Raw genomic sequence first — 21,616 nt, 5'->3', positions numbered from 1 at the left:
GGTATTCTGCTGCTGCCCTTTAGAATCCTTCCTTTATTGTTAACACACATCTCCTCATCCTCCATCTCTTCCTCCTTCCTTTACTCTTGTCCCCAACAATCCCTTTTTTAGATTAGCTAGCATTTATGTAGTGCTCTAAACTTTGCCAAATGCTTTACAGATATTATCTTATTTGATCTTCACAACAACCCTGGGAAGAAGGTGCTATTATTATCCCCATTTTACAGATGGGTCACTGAGGCATAGAGAGTTTAAGTAACTTACCGAGGGTCACATAGCCAGTAAGTTCCTGAGGCAGGTTTTGAACTCAGATCTTCCTGACTCTAGATCCAGCTCTCTATTCACTGTGCCACCTAGATGCCTCTCAGAGAGAACCTGGTCTTTTGTCTTAAGGAGGACATCTTTTATGATCCTTTTCAAGACATCCCTTTGGAATGCCCTTATTTCTCTCCCTACAATCTCAGAATGTCTTTATAATCTTCATCCTTCCTCTGATCTCAGAGAAGGGAAGATGGCATTCTTTACTGACAGAGCTCATTACCCCACTCTTGCTTGATTCCAATGCTTTCCATCTCTAGGATTTCGCTTCATTGATCTTTTCTCTCCACTGGATCCTTTCCTTCTGCCTGCATATATGTGCTCAAAAGCGCCAAATAAAATAAAATATCCTAGACCTTCCTTTGACCCTGTTACTCCTTCAATTTATCATCTTCTCCTCTCTTTCCCTTTGTTATTCAATTTCTTGAAAGAGTCATCTCCCCTGAATGCCTCCCACTTCCCTGCCACTCACTCAATTTTTACCCCCTCAGCACCCAACCTTCCAACCCTGCCATTTTCTACTGCTAAGCCTTTGTTACTTAGCCCTAGGCCATTAAAACAGCATTTGCTCACTAGGTAGTGAGGATGTATAGGCAAATATCTCTTTGGGTATCTTCGTTTAGTACATTTGTGACCTTCTGCCACTTAAAATTGATGGCAGTGAATCTGTTTTATTTGTCGAGACATTTCAAGGATATGCATTATCAGGACAAGGACTTGCCTGTACGTTGGCTTCAAAGTAACCACAAAAACAATTCCAAAATCTGCCAAGTTAATCAACATTTCAAATATTTTCCTAAGGAGGTAATGTGTTCTCAATTACTTCTCTGTTGGCAATCAGTGTGAACAGAAATTTAATGAGGAAAACCAATAGGGATTTGTGGGACACTAAAAGTATATGAATGAGGATTCTTTTCTTTGCCTAAGGTCCCTCTAAAAAAGGGACTTTTACATGTAATTGGGAAAAAAATAAGATACTAAACTAAAATAAAGTAAAAGTTCTTTGAGATCCTTAATAATTTTTAAGAATGTAAAGGGATCTTGAGACCAAAAAAGGTTAAGTACTGGTGATATAGTCCATAGAAATGACAGGTCCAATGCCAATACTCTAGGTATAACTATATAGTCTCGTTTCATGATGTCTCTTTGAGTGGCTCCTCTAGATAATGAATTGGTTTTTCAAACAAACAAACGGAATACTGTACTGACATCTTTTTTCTTGCATCACTTCCCTTCTCCTTTGAGATGCTCTTCTGTATTCATTATATTCATCAGTTTTTATAGCAGAATAATATTCTATTACCTTCATACCAGAACTGGTTTAGCCCTTCCCCAAACAATGGGCATCTACTTTGTTTCCAGTTTTTTGCTATTACAAATAATGCTGCTACAAATCTTTTGGTGTATATGCAACCTTAGTTTTTATCATTGGCCTAGTTAGGGGAGGAAGATAGTCCTATCAGTGGAATGCATACCATTGTCAAAGAGTTCCAAATTGCTTTCTAGAATGGTTGGACCATTTCACAGCTCCACCAATAAGAGTTCATTAGGGTATTTTGTTTTCCACAACCCCTCCAGCATTAACTATTCCTGTCTTTTGTCATCTTTGCCAATTAGTTAGGCAGAAGGTGAAATCTTAGAGTTGTGTTGATTTCTTTTATTATTAGTGACTTAGAATACCTTGTGAGTTCTCCTGAATGTCTAAAGCAGGAACAGAGCCATTTTGGCTCCTTAGGTCCAGAGGAGTCCAGTGAGAACTCTGTTATGAAATGAGATTTCATAACTAGGTATAACTCAGTTATACCTAGGATATTGGGATTAGAACTGTCATTTCTGTGGACTACACCAGTAGTTCTCAACCTTTTTGGTCTCAGGACCCTTTTATATTCTTAACAATTATTGAGGACCTCAAAGAACTTTTACTCTGTTTTCTTTTTCCCAATTACATGTAAAAGTAATTTTAACATTCTTTTTTTTTTTTCAAATTTTGAGTTTCAAATTCAAATTCAAATCTCCCTGACCCCCTCATCGAGAAGGTAAGCAAATTGATGTAGATTATACATGTGTAGTGATGCAAAACACATTTCCATGTAAGTCATGTTGTGAAAGAAAACACAGACCAAGAAAAAAAAACCTCAAGAGAAATAAAGAGAGTAAAGAAAAAGTGTCTTCAATCTGCATTCAGGCTCCACCATTTCTTTCTATGGAGATGACCAGTACCTTTCATCATTATCCTTCAGAAATGTCTTGCTGAGAATAGCTAAGTTATTCACAGTAGATCATTGTATTGGTGTAATTGTGTACAATGTTTTCCTGGTTCTGGTCATTTCACTGTGTATCGGTTCATGTAAGTCTTTTCAGGTTTTTCTGACAGCATCCTGCTTGTTATTTCTTATAGCACAATAGTATTCCATCACAATCATATACCACAACTTGTTCAGTCATTCCCCAGTTGATGAACATCCCCTCAATTTCCAATTCTTTGCCATCACTAAGGAGCTGCTATAAATATTTTTGTATGTGTAAGTCCTTCTCCTTTTTTTTAATCTCTCAAAAAGCTTTTATTTATGTGGGTTATATCTATTGATATTTACCATATTAGAAATTAAATCTGATAAATTTGAAATTTTTATTTATTAATTCGTTTCAAAGAAACAATAAACCATAACACATTAACATAAAACACATTTTTATAAAAAAATTTTAAATAAAAAATAGATTAATGACATTGTTTTACATAGTTTTGCAAATCTTTTTATTGTCTGGCTCAACAGAAAACAGCTGGATTCTGATATACCGCTTCAGGATTCATTATGCTGTGAGAATGTTTTGTTTGAAGTATATTAAGAAAATCTAGCCTCACACAGATATGTAGCTGGAAAAAGGAAGAGTATTTTTATAATGTTTTAATATTTTTATGAAAATAGTTTGTGACCTCAGGGACCCCCAGGATTCTGTGGACCATACTTTGAGAACCATCAGTATAGGGAAACTCCTAGGTAAAGAAATTATCTCTGGAAAAGCAGGACAACGCCTACAAAATTATAACAGGGGATAAACGGAAAATCGAGAGGTAGTGTGTATAGTGAAAATTAAGACGTGGCTTGTATAGAGATGAGGCAAAAGACTCAAATTTAATGTTTACTAGCTGTGTGACCCTAGGCAGAACACCTGACCTCTCTGTGTTTCAGTTCCTTCATTTTCAAAGTAGAGATAGTTGTACTTAAAGTAAGTACTCACCTCCCAGAGTAGCTTTGAGAAAGGTATTTTGAAGCCTTTTAGAAATGTCGGTTGTTATGACAAAAGTTGGCTGAAGACACACCTTTTCAAGGATAAATACAATGCATTAAGCTAATGATATGTTTTCAGGTTACTTCTCCTGTGCCCATTTCCCTCTATCCCTCCTTCCCATTGCTACTTTGTGCTGCCCTTGCTATTTGTATAAAATATATGCTTGCAAGTGCAGTGTTAGGATTTTAGTGTCCAAATCCCCATCTGATTTGAAATCTAGTCACATTAGAAATTACGTTTGGGAAATTGGAGTGCTTCTCCTAACTACAATCTCTAGAGTTGAAAATTTTCAAACTGAATTCAAGTATTAATCTTTATTTTTTAGATCAAAAGGATAAAAGAACCTTAAATTTTTAAACCTTTGGGATATTGTACTACTGTTCACCTGAAAAAATCACAGATTTAGAGCAAGAAGGAACCTTAGCATTCATCACATGTAAGTCAGTCATTTTGCAAATGAATTAACTGAGGCCCAGAGAGAGAACTGGGACTTGAAAACACCTCTTTACTTCAAAATCAATGCTCTTTCCACTACACTATATTTCCTATTCTATTTGCGGTAGTAAGATTTCGAAGCCTGAAGGGCCCCGTAAGGAATTCCCTATAATACAATAAACACCATTCTTGTAGAAAGTTATAACTGTTTTTAAATTTAGAAAGTGATTTATAGCATCATCATAGGGGAATATTTTCTATCATGTGGAAGAACAACTGAATTCATTAGTTTGCTGTTGCTAATTTGATTATAAAAGCTCGACATTAAGTACTTTGCACACATCTCTAGTCATGCTGTCTCCCTTTCCAGACATCTCCAGTCATGCCGTCTTCATGTGGGTAATCATCTCCATTCCCTCCCCACTAAAAAATTGGGCTCCCCCTCCTCCCCCCAACTACCTTGGTCTTTGATAGGCCAGCTTTGGTCTTCTCTTGCTCAGTTTCATGCCTCCATGGCACTTACTGGATTCCTCAACCCAAGCTATCATGTGTGAACCTTTATATGTTTTCTTCCATTATTAGAATGTCAGCTCCTTCAGGGCTGAAGGGACTGTCAAATACTATTCATACTTTCTTAATTTGGTGCCTTGAGATAAAGCATGGGTCACTCTCCCTAGTTTTAGTTCTATTTGTTTTCATTAAAACTGACCATATCTAGGAGCAAACATCATGTGTTGGAATGACCTCTTACCTTTTAGAAGAGACCCAGCATATCATGAATTTCACACAATGACATCTAGCATGGGGTCTATACCAACACATTATTATTTGCCATGGTTTCCCTAACTGCAGAATTTGATAATGATTCTTTCTTGCTACAGCTACTGTTGGACTATTAGGCGTTATCCCTAACATAGCACAAGTATTTATAAACAGATTAAGAAATTAGGCGACATACTGATGATGTCACCTACTGCTCATCTCTTTCCATGAATGTAGATGTTTAAATAGATTGACATATTTAAAAAGTTTTATCAGTGTCAGTTGATTTTATATCATAATTATTTTCCTGTATATTATATGATATTCTACTTTGCCCCTCTATCATCTCTTGTAATAAAGAAAAACAGTCAAGTAAAACCAACCAATATAATAATTATGCCTATATGCATATTCAGTATTTAACATCTGTAATCCTCTTATTCTCTATCAAGAAGAGAGTATCAATGTTTATTCATCTATCCCTTAGAGTCAATAGTGATCATTACATTTAATGTAAGTTTTTTTAAAGAGTTGTTTTCATTCACATTATTGTAATCTCTGTATTGTTCTCCTGGTTCTGATTTCTTCACTATATATCAGTTCATACAAGTCTTCCCATGTTTCTTGGGATTGCTTGTATTTATGATTTCTTATAGGTTAATAATATTCCATTGTATCAATAAATCACAGTTTGTACAGCCATTCCTAAACTGATAAATATCAACTTGGACTCCAGTTCTTTGCTATTGTGAAAAGTGCTGATAGCAATACTTTGGTATATATGAGCCTTTTTGCCTTTGACCTCCTTGAGGTATATGCCTAGTAGTAGGATCACAGTGTCAAAGGGTATAAGCAGTTTAGTAATTTTTCTAGAAGAATTCCACACAGTTCTCCAGATAGTTTGGTATTTTATGTAACCCCATCAACAGGGTATTGATGTTACTAACTTCCCATAGTCTGTCTCCTAAGTGTATTATTTTAAGGCAGTATTTGTATTTCTTGTAGAACAGTCTGTTTATTTTTGCTCAAGAATAAGTTAAGATAATAAATAATAAGTTAAAGTAAGATAAGAAAGGATAGGAAAGGCCCAACCTACTTACCTCTTAATGTCCATTACTTCAATTTTATCTCTACCACCTCATGGACTCCTCCTAAGCACTTCTGTACATTTCCACAAAGCCAATTGGTGGCGGACTGTCTTGCACTGAAAAGCTGATTGACATAATTCAGGGAGGTGGATTTCTGCTATTGCAGTTTGATTTCTTGGATTTTTTTCATGCCTTGGAAGCTATAAACAGTGAGCCCAGTGGTTTCATGTCTGCATCTAGAAGAACAAACTCTATATTAAGAGTCAAAGGATTCGGGTTCAAATTCTAGTTCTGTTATTTGCTATCTGTGTGATACTGGGAAACTCAGCCTCAATTCAGACACTGGAGAGGCTAAATGAGTTTTCCAACATCACACAGACAGCAAATAACAGAACCAGAATTTGAACCTGAATCCTTTGACTCTAAATATGGAGTTTGTTCTAGATGCAGACATGAAGCCACTGTGCATGCCATTTACAACTTAGGAAGGGAGGTGAGTTGTGGGGATTGGGAGTAGTTGGGCTAGCCCCTTCTGGCTATAAATATTCAGATAAGAGGCCTTACTTAAAACACAAAACTTCTGGATGTACCAGGGTGTAATGTCCAAACACCAATAATCTCTTTCAAAATAACTTATAGTTAAGCCTCAAAGTATATGGTATTAGTCTTCCTCAAATGCAATTGCATACTTAAATTCTAAGAAAATAACTCCTTCAGAAAAATTGTTGGTTTAAATTCCAAAGGGCAGATTTTTCTCATTTCCTGATCTAAAAAAACCAACAATATAGCACCCTATCAGTTGTGTGTCTCTCTGCATGAAGAATTTTCAGCCTGTGGATACTTTTCATCCTTGAAACTAAATCAAAAGTTGTCCTGTGTCATTTACAGTTAAAGCTATAAAAACACAAACCAGGAATCTGGCTTTTCCAAATCTTGATTTAGTTGTGGGGCTTAGAGCCACTGTTGTAGAAACTATCTCCATTGTAGAGAAGGACAGGGGAACATATCCAGGAAAACTAGGCCTACCTCTTTTTGAGGCAGAATGAACATATTTGTCCTTCATACTGATGCCCTCACTTAGTTGGTTTGCCTTTTATTTTGCCATTGTTTCTTTATTCTTCTACTCCCTAGAGATATCTGCTTTAAATATATTTGGGGGGAAATTGGTCCAGACTTGTGCTTTCATCAACATAGAAAATTCCCAGAGTAGAAATTCCTTCTACCAGGGCAGATGAACAGTTTGGCTTCAATTTATAGTTTTAGAAGAGGTGTCTGGAGCACTGGGAGATTAGGGGATTTAGCTATGGTTACATAGCTAGCATGGGTCAGAGACAGGTCAGAAACCCAGGTTTTCCTGGCTCTGAGTTCATCACCATGCTTAAAGGACTTATCAATGTATGTTGGTTTGAATTGAAGTAAATTTCTCTGCACTCCCCAAATTATTTCATTTAATAAAAACATAGGAGTCGTGGTCATTTTTTTTTGGACTGGACCACAGTGACATGTTTTTAAAATAAACTTTTATTTTCCAGTTACCAAGTATTAAAAAAATTTGTTACTTTTTATTCTGATCTTAATAAGCACAAAAAAGTGAGTATTTCCTAAACAAAGTAGAACTACAAACTATTATGTATTGCTCGCTTTTCTTTTCAAGTATATAATAAATTTAGCATATAACTTCAAGGCTGTCATGCTTATCTGTGTGAAATAGTAATTTCTTAAGACTCACTCTCAATGTGGAAAAAGTGTTCATTTAGAATGTTCTTCGTGACAGCTTTCATGCTGACCCCGGTTGTTAAGTTATTAATATTTTGGTTTTTTCCTGTTATCATGACTCATGTTCTTTATGTCAGATGAAGATTAATTGAAAGAAATAAGTGTTTAATTTGGAGAATAGAAAATATAACAGGACATGGTAGCTGTCTGTGGCTGAAGAATGGTCACATGGAAGTCATACTGTGTGTCTCAGAACCAGGACTTGTGGTTGGAAGCTGTAGAGGGGAATGTTTTGGCTCATTATAAAGATGATTTTCCATTATTTAGAATGATCCCTATGACTAGAAGTATTCAAGTGGAGGTTGAATAAGGTTTGATGATTCAGGAGGAGGTTAGAGTAGATGACCTGTGAGGTTCCTTGTAACTTCAAGATTTTATGAGTCTATCAAAACTCCCTTTTAAGTTTTCTTAGTGACTTTTTAATTTTCCAGAGAAAGAAAACAAAATTATGGTTTCTTTAGTTTGTGGCTTCGTTTCTAAATAAGTCCTTCTCTCACTGTTCGTTGTTAAGCTGTTTAGTTCGTTTGCTAGGGAATCATAGTAAGAGAAAAAAAGAGAGACATATTAAGAATCATAAGACAGCAGAGTAAGAAAGGGTCTAGGTCATCTAATCCAACCTCCTTATTTCACAGATGAGGAAACTAAATCCTAGAGTCTTGCCTAAATGACTTGCCTAATATCACATGGGTAGTAAGTAGGTTGTAGGCTTCTTGAAGGCAGGGGCTATTTTTGCCTTTCTTTGTATCCCCAGTGCTTGGCATAGTACCTTACATATCAAAGGAGCTTAATAAATGCTTTTTGAATTGACTTGCAAAGTCAGGATTTGAACTCAAATCTTTTGACTCCAAATCCAAGGCTATTTGCACTATAAAAGTTGCTTTCTTTTGTTTGTCATATGCCCCCTGCAGATGTTGAGATGTTGACATTATTTTGAAAGATAAGTCATGTGACATAGACTCACATGGTTAGCATTCATTAAAAGAAAATATTCTGTGGCCTATTTCATTTTTTTTTTTAAATCAGGAGAAGGATTTCTGCCTATGAATTTGGTTATGAATTGCGATATCTGGATAGTTCATGTAATCATCATGAAAGAGATGGCAAGCCCTGCCTCAAATTGATTGGCCTGCACTCATGAGAAGTAACATAATGGACAATGAATGCCACATGTGTATGTGGCTGGGTTCCAGGTTGCTAATGGTGCCAGAGTACTCAGGTCTTATGCATGCATTTTCTTTGGATATTGCCTCCCCAAGAGAGGATGCCTTTAGCTAGCTATTAGGCAAACAGAATAGATCTTAATTTGACGTGGCAGTAGATTCCAAGCTGTTGTTATTTAGGAGCAGAACAGAAAGCTGATAAGCACAAAGCTTTTTCTTGATAAGTAACATATGCTGAGGTGGAGGGGGAGGCTTTTAGGTTTTTGTCCTATGTTTGGAAGGCCATGATACAAGAGGGATTCTCTTTCCCCTGCCTGTAAATTCCCATTTCACTTGTGTGTCACATCCTTTATAGAATTTTTCTTCAGTTTCATAGATTTTTGTAACAAAATGATAACAGAATCAAGATGCAAAATTATCTGAGTAGGTTAGAACTTGGGGCTGAAAGCAACAAGACAGAATTTTACAAGGATGAACAGAAAGTATTGTGTTCACCTTCAAAAGATCTGCTTAGACAGACACAGGATGAGGGAGGCTTGGGGTAGCCCCTCCCAAGAGTGAGCCTGTTCTCTGAAACAATACCCTTCCTGCCTCCACCCTTCCCCTATCTTTCTGGACTCTCCCCTAGGCTGCTGGGCCACTCCCTCTGTCTCCCCCAATTGAGCTGATCACAAGCACTGTTAGCCTAGCTATGTTGGCTCTGCAGAGCGGGAGTGGTATGGTACAGGTATGGACCTGGTTCCAAGCCCAACTTACATCATTTATCTATGTGATTTGGGGGTTATCACAACTCTATGGGCCTTAGTTTTCTAAATCTGTAAGATCAAGGAATTGGAAAATTCCTTCTGACTCTACATTTATGACCTTATGATAGGATATGGAGAGTGAAGAGAGGGGAAGAGCAGAGTATGACTGAAGGTGTGAGTCTGAGAGACTGGTAGGATTGTAGTGCCTCTCCTCAAGAGAAATGAAGAAGTTCATTTCAGCAAGAACTTATTACGTCTGAATTCTTTCAGGAATAACAGGTTGCCTACTATGAGCCAGGTACTGTACTAAGCATTGGGAATACAGAGATACAACCAAAATAGTTCCTGCTTTCAAGGAGCTTCAATTTGCAGGTAGCAAACAACATGTACACAGATAATTGGATATAAAATATTTACAAAGTAATTTATCAGTCTTCAAGCATTTATTAAGTATCTACCAAGAGCCAGGCACTGTTCTATGCTGGGGATGAATGAAACAATCCCTACTTTCAGGGAGGCTGTATTCAAATGGGGGAGTCCATATTATTTCAGTGGAGGGGATATGTGGAAGGGGCCGTGAAAAACTGGGAGAGCCTGAAAAAGTAGAAATGCTTAAAATACAGCCTTTGCAAAGGCACAGAGATAGGAGACAGAATGTCATATGTGGGAAACAATATGGGGGCCAGGTTGGCTAGACCATTGAGTGCCTGAGTGCAGTAATGTGGAATCATTCTGGAAGGAGAAGTTGAAGGGGGTTTTGGCGGGGCTTTAAATACCAAGCAGAGGAATTTGTATTTTATTCTGGGGACCCCAGGGCCTTCTTGAACAGAAGAGTGACATGGTCTCACCTATGCTTGAGGAATTTCAATTTGATGGTTGTATGGAGGAGAGAGGCTGGATACAGACCCATTAGGAAGTTATTGCAATAATTCTGGCAAGAGGTAAAGAAGGTCTGAATATGTAGAAGACAATAGAATCCCTGTACAGTGTGTTATGGAGGAAGAACCTACTATATACTTAGCAACTGATTGGATATGAAGGTTGAGGAAGAGTGAGGGTTATGAGTTTATGAACCTGGGAACTAGAAGGATGGTAGTACCCTTAATAGAAATAAGACAAGAGGGAAGTGATTTAGAGAGAAAGATAATCAGTTCCACTTTGGATATGTTGAGTTCCTCGTAGAACATTGAAGTACAGGTATCCAGTTGACAGTTGAAAGTTCGAGACTAGATATTGGGAAACAGATTTGGAGTGGATTTGTAGATTTAGGAGTCATCTGCATAAAGGTGATAATTGAACCCCTAGGAGCTTATGAGATTAATGAAGGGAAAGAGTGCAGAGAGAAAAGAAAAGAAAGACTTAGAGAGAACCCTGAAGGTCAATTATGTATGATTGATCTAGAACACTTGAGAAAGTGAAACAGGAGAAAGCCAAAGGGAAGTAAGAGTGTCAAAAGACAATGATCACTGCAGAAAGATTACAGAATTTGGCAGTTAAGAAATCCTTGGTAAGGTCAAGTAATGGGATCAGAAGCCAAACTGGGTGAAGAAGGTGGAAACTGCAAGAACAGATAGCAGTTTAGTAGTAGGTGTAATATAGGATGAGATCTGAATAGATGTATAGGCAATATAGCTGCCAGTAGAAAGGGGGAGGTTGAAGGTGAGAGAGGGAGGGAATGATTATGGGGCAAGTACCTCCAAGAGATGAGAGGGAATGAGATCAAGCCTTGACAAAGAAAAGAGTCATATCTTCCTCAGAAATTAGATTACAGGAAGAGAGAACAGGTAAAGACAAAGGAAAAGTTTGAGGACAGGAAGGAAGGGAGCTGAGGAGATAAGGCCTTAATTATTTTTAAAATTAAGAGATTATATCTACTGAGAAAGAAAGGGTCCTTGAGGGAAAAAAAAGTTGTGGGAAAGTCACTCAGGGGGTGAGAAAGAGTAAGCCAATCAAGAAAGAAAAAAATTTCTATGGACCCAATTCAGGTTAGAGAATATGAAGTTATAGTGGAACTAGTCACCAGTTATATATGACTGTCCAGGGGCTTGTAGCAGCATGGAAATAGAAGCAGAGAAGGTGCATGAAAGGGGTGATCTAGGATGGAGGACTTGCAGGGCATAGATAGCAGCAGTTGGTAAGGGAACAAGGGATTCAAGGATGGAGGATAGTGTGTAGTTGACCTTTCAACTATTGGGTCAAGACTGTAAAGAGAAGACCTAGAAGGGTGACGGATTGGGAAAACAGGGAGGGATAGAGAAATTAACGGCAACAATGAAGATGAAGTATGGGTTTTGGAGGAAGGAGGTAAACAGAAAAGTAAAGACAAGAAATTATATTGGAGAAGGGAATTTCAGAGTTTAAGATTGTAGAGTTAGCAGTTATTCTTGATCTAGGATATGATCACCCTTTGCGTGGCTGTGGTAGAGTGAAATTGTCTTTTTGACTACCACTCAGTAGTCATAATCATTTCTGTGACTGTGGGAGAATGAAGATGTTAGTCATGGGTGAGTTGGTAGACCAGGATGTTTCAGAGAATATCCACATGACTACTAAAGGCCTCAAGTATGAGGGTGGGGATCATAGAGGAGAGAACAAATAAATTATGGCATATTAATGTAATAGGATACTGTTGTGCTGTAAGAAATGGATGAAGGGGATGTTTTTGGAGAATCCTCAGAAGACTTATATGAACTGATGTAGAATGAAGGGAGTGGAACAAGGAGAACAGTCAATACAGTAATATTTTTTTAATGACAGACTTTGAAAGACCTAAGAACTCATATACAATGATCAACCATGATTCCAGAGGATTAATAAAAAATGCTACCCACTTCCTGACAAAGGGGCAATGGATTAAATATGCAGAATGACATATTTTTTGTACATAACCAACATGGTAATTTTTTTCTTGACTATACATATTTGTTACCAAAGGTTCTGTTTTTCTTCCCCAGTGACAGGGAGGAGGGAGGGGGAGAAAATAAGCACTTGTTGATTAAAAATAAAACCATGAGCTAGGTCCTGAAATCCTTGAAGAGTGGCATAGAACTGTTATGTGGTTCAGAATTAGGACCAGTGGGTGGAAGTCAACTACAACAGATATCTGGACAGGTTGATGCAGAGAGGCTCCAAGGAAAATAAACTGCTGATTGATAGTGGTAGAGGGAAGTGAGTAGGAAGCAGAGAGTAGGAAGATTCCTCCTCCTGACTGAATCTAAGGAATGGGGGTAGGTAGCTAAGTGACCTACCTACACTGAAGAGAATGACCAGGGATGCTGTATCTTCTGGAGAGATCCAAGTTTCTTGTGAGTGCCCAAAGATAGAAAGGGCATTTGTTGACAGTGGAGCAGGAGCTTCGCAGAGGCAGTAATATGGAGTAGGGATGACTGGAGAGTGATTCAGAGACTAGGTGAAAAGGGTTTGGTTGATTGTATTCAGAGCAACTGTCTGCCAAGATTAAAAAAACAAAGACCTGGGTCTTGAATTCCCTCTATTTACTACTTGTGTGATCTTGGACAAGTCACTTTAAAAATGAGTAAAATAAAGGACTTGCACTAATTTCCAAGATTCTTTTTAGCCCTAAATCTTATGATTCTTCACGGTGATTAGGGAAACCTCATACTGATATTCGGTTATCTGTGCAATATTGGTAGGGAGTAGGGACATGGCTTGAGAACCTTAAGGCCTTTCCTGCTTCCTCTAATGCCCAAGTTTACCTTGTATTTACTTTGCATGAATCTTATATATATGCTTTTTATATGTACATGTTTTCTTCCCCCCTTAAAATACAAATTCCTTGAGTTTGGGGAATTTTTTGCTTTGTCTTTGTATCAGCTGATCTTTCACAGGCTGTTTTCTCATCTGTAAGATGAAGTTAATAACACCTGTAATGCTAGCAGAGCGCTTGACACAGAGTAGGTGTTTAATTCTTATGGATTGATTGAATACGGTACCATATTGAATCGGGTTATCCTAGATGGCAATCTGGAACTGGTAGGATTTGTTTCAGTAATCCTACGTATGAGAATAAGGACAGGAAGTTCAGATGAACTGAGACTTTCTCTATACTCCATTGATTTTAGGGGAGAATAGTTTCTACAGTCTGCTGCCATATAAACTTAATTATTTTCAATGCAGGAAATGCTATAAGCAGTGGGGAGCTGTCCATAGCTGAAGCTCATGCAGAAGATCAGTTTTGGAAATGGATGGGGTGGCTATCCAGATGTCATCTGAAAAGTGGAGGGAGGTACAACTTTGAGCAGTCCAAAGTGCCCTTGTCTGGGCATCTCTTTAAACTATAAATTGCAGAAGGTGCTGACCTGCATTGTTGGGGGTGGGGTGGTGTTTCCTCATCTGGAAGTTCCTTATATCAGTGAAAATACAAGTCTGGCCCTTAATTCCAGGCCTGTTTTGCCATCAGTGAAATCAGTTAACTAGCGTTTATCAAGCTCCTGCTATGTGCCAGATCATCTTCTCTTGTCCTGCCTTTTGAATTCTGATGCTCCTTCGGTTATCAGCCCATATTTCTTTACTTTAGATATGCCTTATCTCTCTGGTCCCTGCCTGCCTGCTTCTGTATGCTAACTAATCCTTTGGCCTTGTATAACTTTTGTCTTGATTCTGGCCCTTAACTATAGCCAGTACTAATGTCAGTGGCCCTGCCTACACCAGGCTGCCTTGCTAGTCACAGTGAATTACATGGAGGGTTTTCTGTTGTCTCACCCCTGGGAGTAGATCAGTGGTAAAAAATAGAAACCTGGCAACCTACAAAAGGAGAAGGATCTTCCTAGAAAAGGGATGGTAGGTGACCTACTGACTGCTTTTAATTCTTTTGGTTCTTAGTTTTTGTCTAAGGCTGGTCCAGCCTGCTACCAAATGAAATTTAGCCTAAATCCTTGAAAATTCTGACTTTCTTATATGGTATAACAATGCAACATTCTGCCTACCTCCTGACAGACAGGTGAAAGACTCCAAATGTTTTGTTTTGCTTACAATGTTTATAATAAGGGTTTTTTCATTCTCAGTTGGGGTTGTAGTTGGGGTAGGAAGGAGAGAAGGCAGATTTTTGTTGATTGAAAAAAAGAAATAAGTACTTCTCTTATTGGGTCATTGGGAGATCAAATGAAATAATATATGTAAAACCCTTTGCAGATATAGTCAAATAGCATATAAACATCAGCTGTCATTATTCTGGTGATTGTAAGTTCCTATTGTCAGCAAGGTGCTTTGCAAAGTATATCAAAGAGCAGCATTTCCCTTCATTGTTAGGTGGGCTCTCAAGAGATTAATCACCTCCCTAGAGCATCTTAAAGTCTAAAAACATTAGGGCCTCTAGATTTCTTTTTAGCTACCTCTCCTCTGATTGGCCCTTGCAAATTCACCTGGTACTTTCCTTTGATTGACAGAGATAAAAAGAAAAATCAGTTCCTTCTGTTGCTTAAAATAAACCTCATTAATTAAAGGTTAGGGTGATATTACATGTACTGCTGATGAGAATCATTCTCTGAGTACCCAGGAAAGGAGGACTTGGGGACAACCAGAAAATCCCAGTCATAGGATGGACAGGTCTCATCTTTGTATTCTCAGAACCTAGCTCTGTGCCTGACACAAAGGATGTGTGTATTAAAGGTCATTGATTTGAATCGAATTGAGTAGGCTGCTGCCAGGAACATACAATTTCAGTGGTCTCTGATCTTAAAAACAAAAACAACAACAAAAACAAAACCACCTCCTGTTCCCTTCGTTAAGAAACACAGCCTTTCATTCATTTTCCTTCAGTGGGTCTCAATTTCCTCATGTATATAAAACCAAAGAGTTGGACAAGATGGTAATTGATTTCCTTCTAGGGTAGTGAAGAGTAGGACTTTTGGGTGCTGCAAAATCCCCAAGATCGTGGTACCAGGCCCTCAAAACTTCAGCCAGAGGGAAAAGTTTGTTAGTGATAAATGACATTGGCCAAGGTGATGCCCGGAAAGACGAGTGGGCTTGAGAGGTTCTCAGCCTTCTGGGCTAGAGACCGTGGGTTGGTATACAGTCATCTGGAAGTTGATGGCTCCGACCCTAGAAGAAAGGAATCTGGCAAGAATATTTAGTAAACATGGACCAAACAAACACAAGAGAAGTATGATCAGTAGTGGAATGAGAATAGGGGCCAGTATAGGAAGAAGCCAGGACTCCCATGAAGAAGATTTTGGAGCACTAAAGTTATTGTGAAAAATCACTAAAGTTATTGTGAATTTCTTGCATCCAACTAGCCTTTTCTAAAATATGAGCAGTGCAGAACTCTCTCTGTCCAGAGTTATTATATGTGCAACAAAATGTGTTTGCTAAAGCACATACACCCCCACTGGAGGCAAGCAAGTAGTTTAGGGCTATTCTCTTGTCTAGAATTACGTTTTGCTAAGGAATCCAGAGATTGCTGGATTTCCGGGGGACCATAAACTGTCACATTTGCCAACTGGTAAATAGTCTCTATAACGTTAGAGAGAATATGTTCATGTTGTAGGTTATACCAGGGCATAAGATAGTCTGCTCCCTTTTTAAGAGACCAGAGGACATTTCCCCAAAATCCATGTTTTACCCTTAAGTTAGAGACTGTGGGCTGTTTGGCATTGAAAATGGAGAAGGGGAGTGCTAAAAGTCTGAGGCTGCACACCCCAAAGTCTTTGTCGGGTGTCAAACACTGAGTGACCAAAACAGTAGTTCTGGGGTCTTGCCATGTGTTCACACTTCGTTTCACCTTTCCCCCAAAATTCTTGTCACTAGTGGTGGGTGCACAGGTAGTGCAGGTCAAGATATTAGCAGAAACTCTAACAAGCCCTCCCTCCACAGGGGTGTTAACTTGTCTAGTGGCCTTGAAGCTTGTCTCCCAAGTAAGGCAATATTCCCCTGTGGAGAAGCAAGGTGTGGATAAAGAGAGAGTAGCCCATAGAGAAGTGGCAAGCATAAACTTCTGAGAAAGTTGTATTGGGGAGGGGGGGGCTTTGTGGAGATGAGAGTTAACGTATGGGTGGGAGCATTGTAAAGAGCTTCCCATTTAACTAGGGAAGTATTTCCCCGCTTTTGGAGGCCAGATGCAAATTTAGAGGCTTTCTCAATTAGAATGACTGTGGCAGCCACCACCAGGAAGCTTGCAGGCTTTCCAGAGGCTCCTAAAGACTGATTTAGGGGTGTGGAGGTCAATTTAGATTTTAAAATCACAAAAGGGTTAGTCTGGTCTGGGCCACACTCTTGAAGGAGTGAGTCAGGGCCCAGAGGACAGTCATAAAGGGGCTTAACAATCAAACTATTATCAGAGATCCAGAGTCTACAAAATCTATCCATGCCTAGAAAAGTTCGAAATTGTTTCTTAGTGGCTGGGACAGGGAATTCCTGGCCCAGAAACTTTACAGACTGGGATGCTATATGAACTTTGTTCAAAGAGACCCTATAGCCTTGAGTTCCCAAGAAATTAAGCACTCCTGAGGCAATGGACAAAGAAACCTCCTGGGTGGGGCTACAAATACAGCGATAGGAAAATGCTTTAGGGTGTCGGAGGTGAACAATGGCTGGGGTGGCAAAAGTATCCCAAATTGTCTTCCACAGTTCCAGGGGAACATAGGGAGGTCTGGCAGGGGGAGGGGTATGTTTGGAGACATCTCTCAGTTACCTCTGGAATGCCCATGACTGGATGGGTCAAGGAGCAAATAGGACCAGAGTGATTGGTTAAAGCAAAGAACATAGCCATGAAAAAGCGGGTAACCTTACCTTCAGCCTCGATTTCTGCCCAGGGGTTGGTGAGAGAGAGGGAGAAAGTGGGAGTGTGGCCTGCATCCAGGCTTGCCTCCCCAGTCTTGAGAAAACTGGAGGACAGGGTCCTGGGGGGCTGCTCTACCACTTCTCCTACCTCGGGGACAATCCTTCTTCCAGTGTCCCTCCTGGTCACATCTTGGGCGCTTCCTCCAAGGGGGCGCCCTAGCGGGGGCACTCTTTGGACCAGTAACCCTCATGGTGGCATTGAAAGCAGGTTTTCCCACTGCCCAAGTTGCCAGGAACACCCTTGGGTCTCCTCCAGACCACAGCTGCAGCCAGGAATCGGGCATGTTCTTTGTCTCTAGCCCTCTGCCTGGGTTCTTTCTCCTCTGCTGCAACTAAGTCTCAGTTGTTAAAGACTCCAATAACTGGGCCTGAGGTGTTTGGGGTCCCCTTGCCAATTTCTGTAATTTTCCCCTAATATCTGGGGCAGATTGGTTAATGAAATACATGCTAAAGATTGCTGCCCCTTCTGTAGAGTCAGGATCTAAATTCGTATACTTTTTAATGCCTTCTACTAGCCTATCTTGGAAAAGGGCAGGATTTTCCTTTTCTTCCTGAGTAGTTCCCTTCATCTTTTGAAAGTTTACTTACTTGCTTTTGAAATGCTGTTTTCAGGCCTTCTAACAGGCAAATTATCATGTAGTCCCTCTTTCCCCTATCCTCACTCTTCTGAAAATCCTGATGGGGGCAGGGCCCAAGACAAGATTTTTGCCTTTGCCCCAAAGGGAATCTGGCTCCCACTGGTCTACAGACCCCAGCTCTTATCTTCCCCTTGAAAGCCCTAGCTTGCCTTTAGATCTTATTCAGATACACCTGCAACCCTTGCCCTGAATAGAATCTGGCTCCTCTTGGTCTACAGGAAAACCCTTAAACTTTCAAATTTCCTAATCGACTCCCCTCATCTCCTTTATTCAGGTCTGGCTCACTTCTGTCTATAGGCCCCAGAAAGGCCTAGGCCTTCCTTATCGACTCTCCCCTATCTCCTTTTGAAAGTCCTAGCCCCACCTTGATTTTGTGCAGATGCCTTTCAAACTTCTGCCTTCCTGTTCCCTCCATTAGCTACTCCCATTGTCTATTCAATCTGTCAGACCTCCCCAATTAAGAGTTTTTACCTACACCCTTTTCCCAACCCCCTTCTCTGGCCACCCAAAGTTACTTTCGATCCACCTTGGCCCTCATTCAGATGCTGAGAATCTCAGGCCCACAAGGCTGAGAACCTCTCATGCCCGCTCCTCTTTATGGGTGTCACCCAGCCGAGAATCTCTCGTGCCCCAAAGGCTGAGCCTTTCTCATGCCCGCTGGCGTCACCTGGTCAACGTGATTTATCACTAATAAACTTTTCCTCTGGCTGAAGATTTGAGTTGAATTTATTCAGCAGGGCCTGGTATCACGATCTTGGGGATTTTGCAGCACCCCAGAAGTCCTAGTCCTCTTCAATCCCACCCCGGATCACTAGCAGGAGCAGCAGCTGTTCATGGGGGGTATTTTGTGGGGTCATTGCTAGCAAAACGATCCCCAAAATTTTGGGCTTGTTCCCAGATTCTCTTCCTCTCCTCAGGGGTACAACAGGTGGAGAAGAGGACATGCAGATCACCCCAAGAAAGTTTGAATTGTAGGGACATATTCCTGAAGCCCTCAGTAAATTTAGTGGGGTCTTCAGAGTATGGACCCAGCCTTTCCTTAATGTGGGTGAGGTCTGAAATGGAGAATGGAACATGCACCCTAAGTGTCCCGTTAGGAGAGGCAAGTATTTCCCTTAAAGGAAAAAGCTCTGAAGGCCCTGCAGGAGCAGGGGCTTGCGAGGAAGATAGGAAGTCCCGCTTCTCGTGAGTGAGGGACTGGAAAGCGCTGGCTGAACTGGCAAGGCCGAGAAATGCGGCTGACAAGGGGAAAGATTACCTGACACTGGAGTAGGGGGAGGGATCAGGGGAGAAGACGCCAAGGCGAGACCCTCGTCTGGAGCCTGAGGAGGGGTCCCCTCGGAAGTAGAGGTCTGGGAAGGAGGCACTGAGTTGAGAACGTCGTCCGGAGCTTGAGCTGGGGTATCTTCGGAAGTAGAGGCTAAGTAGGAGCAGCCTCTAGAGCAGGGGCTTGGAGGGGAAATGCAGGAGCCAGAGGAAAAGGGAAGGAGAGTCAAGGGAAAGGGGGGATGGGCAAGGAGGTGGGGGCATGGGAAACGGGGAGGAGTAGGGGAGAATAGGGAAATGCAGGGGGAGTTAAGGGAAAATAGGGAGCAGAAGGAGGGGTCTGGGGAGAATGGGGAACAGCCGGGGAGGCCGTAGAAGAATGGGGTGGAGATAGGTGCTGGGGAGGTGGTGCCGACGGAGGTTGGGAAGAGAGGGATGCCATAACTCTGGGAGGGAATAAGAAGAGGATCATCCAAAAAGGTCTATTTGATCCCCACTCTCCACTAGTGGGGTGGCTCTACCTACAAGCATCTTACAATCTTTTCTGAGAATGGGTCTCTAGAAAGCTCAACAAAAGCCATTAAGTAAGAAATCTCCACCCATTTTCTTTCTCTGCGACAATATTTTTCTAACTCTGAGAGGGTCTTTACCCGTAATGTCCCCAAAAGGGGCTATGTATGCCTCATAGTTTTCCAGGTGATACTGAGGCCAAACGGTGTTGCAAAAATGTACCAAGCCTTTTCAAGTTCTTTACAGAAGCTAAAACTTTTCCAATTTTGTAAAAGACAGCCCAAAGGTGAATTCTTGGGAATTGAAGAGGATTGACCTATTGCGGGCTCAGGGGAAAGGAAAAAAGAAAAATATCCAACAGTTTCCCAATTCCCTAGCTCTGAGAGAACTGAAAGGTTCCTGATAGGGAGTCCGTCCTCTATGCTAAGGAAGGTATTACCCAGGTGCAAGTGCTCAAGGAGAGGAACTGGACCGAAAAGCCTGGGAGCGTTCAGGTGGAGTTTGAGGCAGCCTCGTAGCTGTCTGACTTACGGGAACCTGAGAGATCGGGCCGAAAACCCTTCCAAGGCAAGCTTAGCTAGCTGCTTGGAAATCCCCCTCCCAGCCACAAGACAAGAAAGGAATTGGGGAGGGGGACGCTTACCAGTCGTGGCTGAAGAAGAGTTTAGCAGTGCTTCTCCGTCAGGGAACTGTATGAAGAGGTCTAGGACTTTTGGGGTGCTGCAAAATCCCCAAAATCGTGGTACCGGGCTCTGCTGAATGAATTCAACTCAAATCTTCTTCAGCCAGAGGAAAAGTTTGTTAGTGATAAATCACACTGGCCAGGTGACGCCTGTAAAGACAAGCGGGCATGAGAGGTTCTCAGCCTTGTGGGCCTGAGATTCTCAGCATCTGAATGAGGGCCAAGGTGGATCTAAAGTAACTTTGGGTGGCCAGAGAAGGGGGTTGGGAAAAGGGTGTAGGTAAAAACTCTTAATTGGGGAGGTCTGACAGATTGAATAGACAATGGGAGTAGCTAATGGAGGGAACAGGAAGGCAGAAGTTTGAAAGGCATCTGCACAAAATCAAGGTGGGGCTAGGACTTTCAAAAGGAGATAAGGGGAGTTGATAAGGAACAGTTTGAGACTGGAGTAAGGCCTTTCTGGGGCCTGCAGACAAAAGGGAGCCACATTCTTTTAGGGCGCATCTGAATAAGATTAAGAGGTAAGGCTAAGGCTTTCAAAGGGAGATGAGGGTCTGGGGCCTGGGAGTCAGATTGTGCAAAGGGTGAAGATCTTGGCTTGGGCCCTGCCTCCATCAGTAGAATGGGGGTGGAATAGGGCAGAATCATAAAAAGTCAAAGTTCAAGCAGCAGCTTTCTTGATCGCACCTCTTTGCCACCTTCCATTGATAGTATTCTCTCTCTCCTCCTCTCCCTTCTCTTCCCTCCTTCTTATCCTCCCACTCTCCTACCCTCCCTCCTCTCTTCTTCCTACCTTCCTCCCTCTTCCCACCCCACTGCCTCCATGCCTGATCTTGAGGACTTCTGCTGACCTTCAGCACCACATGATGCAACTGCCCCTTGATCACCCCTCACCGTCCATGTCATACCCCTCCCATGGGTTCCCCTTCCTCCTAGTCCCTGCGCAGGAAATGGATAGACCAACGCCTCTCCCAGAACAATCACACTTCTGGTCAGACTGTCCTCTGAGCCACTGATCTCCACCTCCTAACTGTTTTGGACACAGATAAAGAGATTCTTAATTCTGGCTCTTTCTGATGCTTTGTATACATGATCTCATTTCCTGGAATAAAAACAACTCTGTGACTAGACATTACTGGTAATGTTG

General features: G+C 40.9%; 1 protein-coding gene across 1 annotated transcript in view; it reads left to right on the top strand.

Annotated features, from left to right (window-relative positions):
- The window catches only part of SNX25 (sorting nexin 25), a 272,281-nt gene that overhangs the window by 25,754 nt on the left and 224,911 nt on the right, over positions 1-21,616 (top strand).

Source organism: Phascolarctos cinereus, unplaced genomic scaffold (assembly GCF_003287225.1).
Source record: "Phascolarctos cinereus isolate Bilbo 61053 unplaced genomic scaffold, phaCin_HiC Scaffold_9;HRSCAF=440, whole genome shotgun sequence".
Classification (NCBI taxonomy): domain Eukaryota; kingdom Metazoa; phylum Chordata; class Mammalia; order Diprotodontia; family Phascolarctidae; genus Phascolarctos; species Phascolarctos cinereus.
The sequence above is the reverse complement of the archived record's forward strand: the minus strand, read 5'-3'. Positions and strand labels throughout refer to the sequence as shown.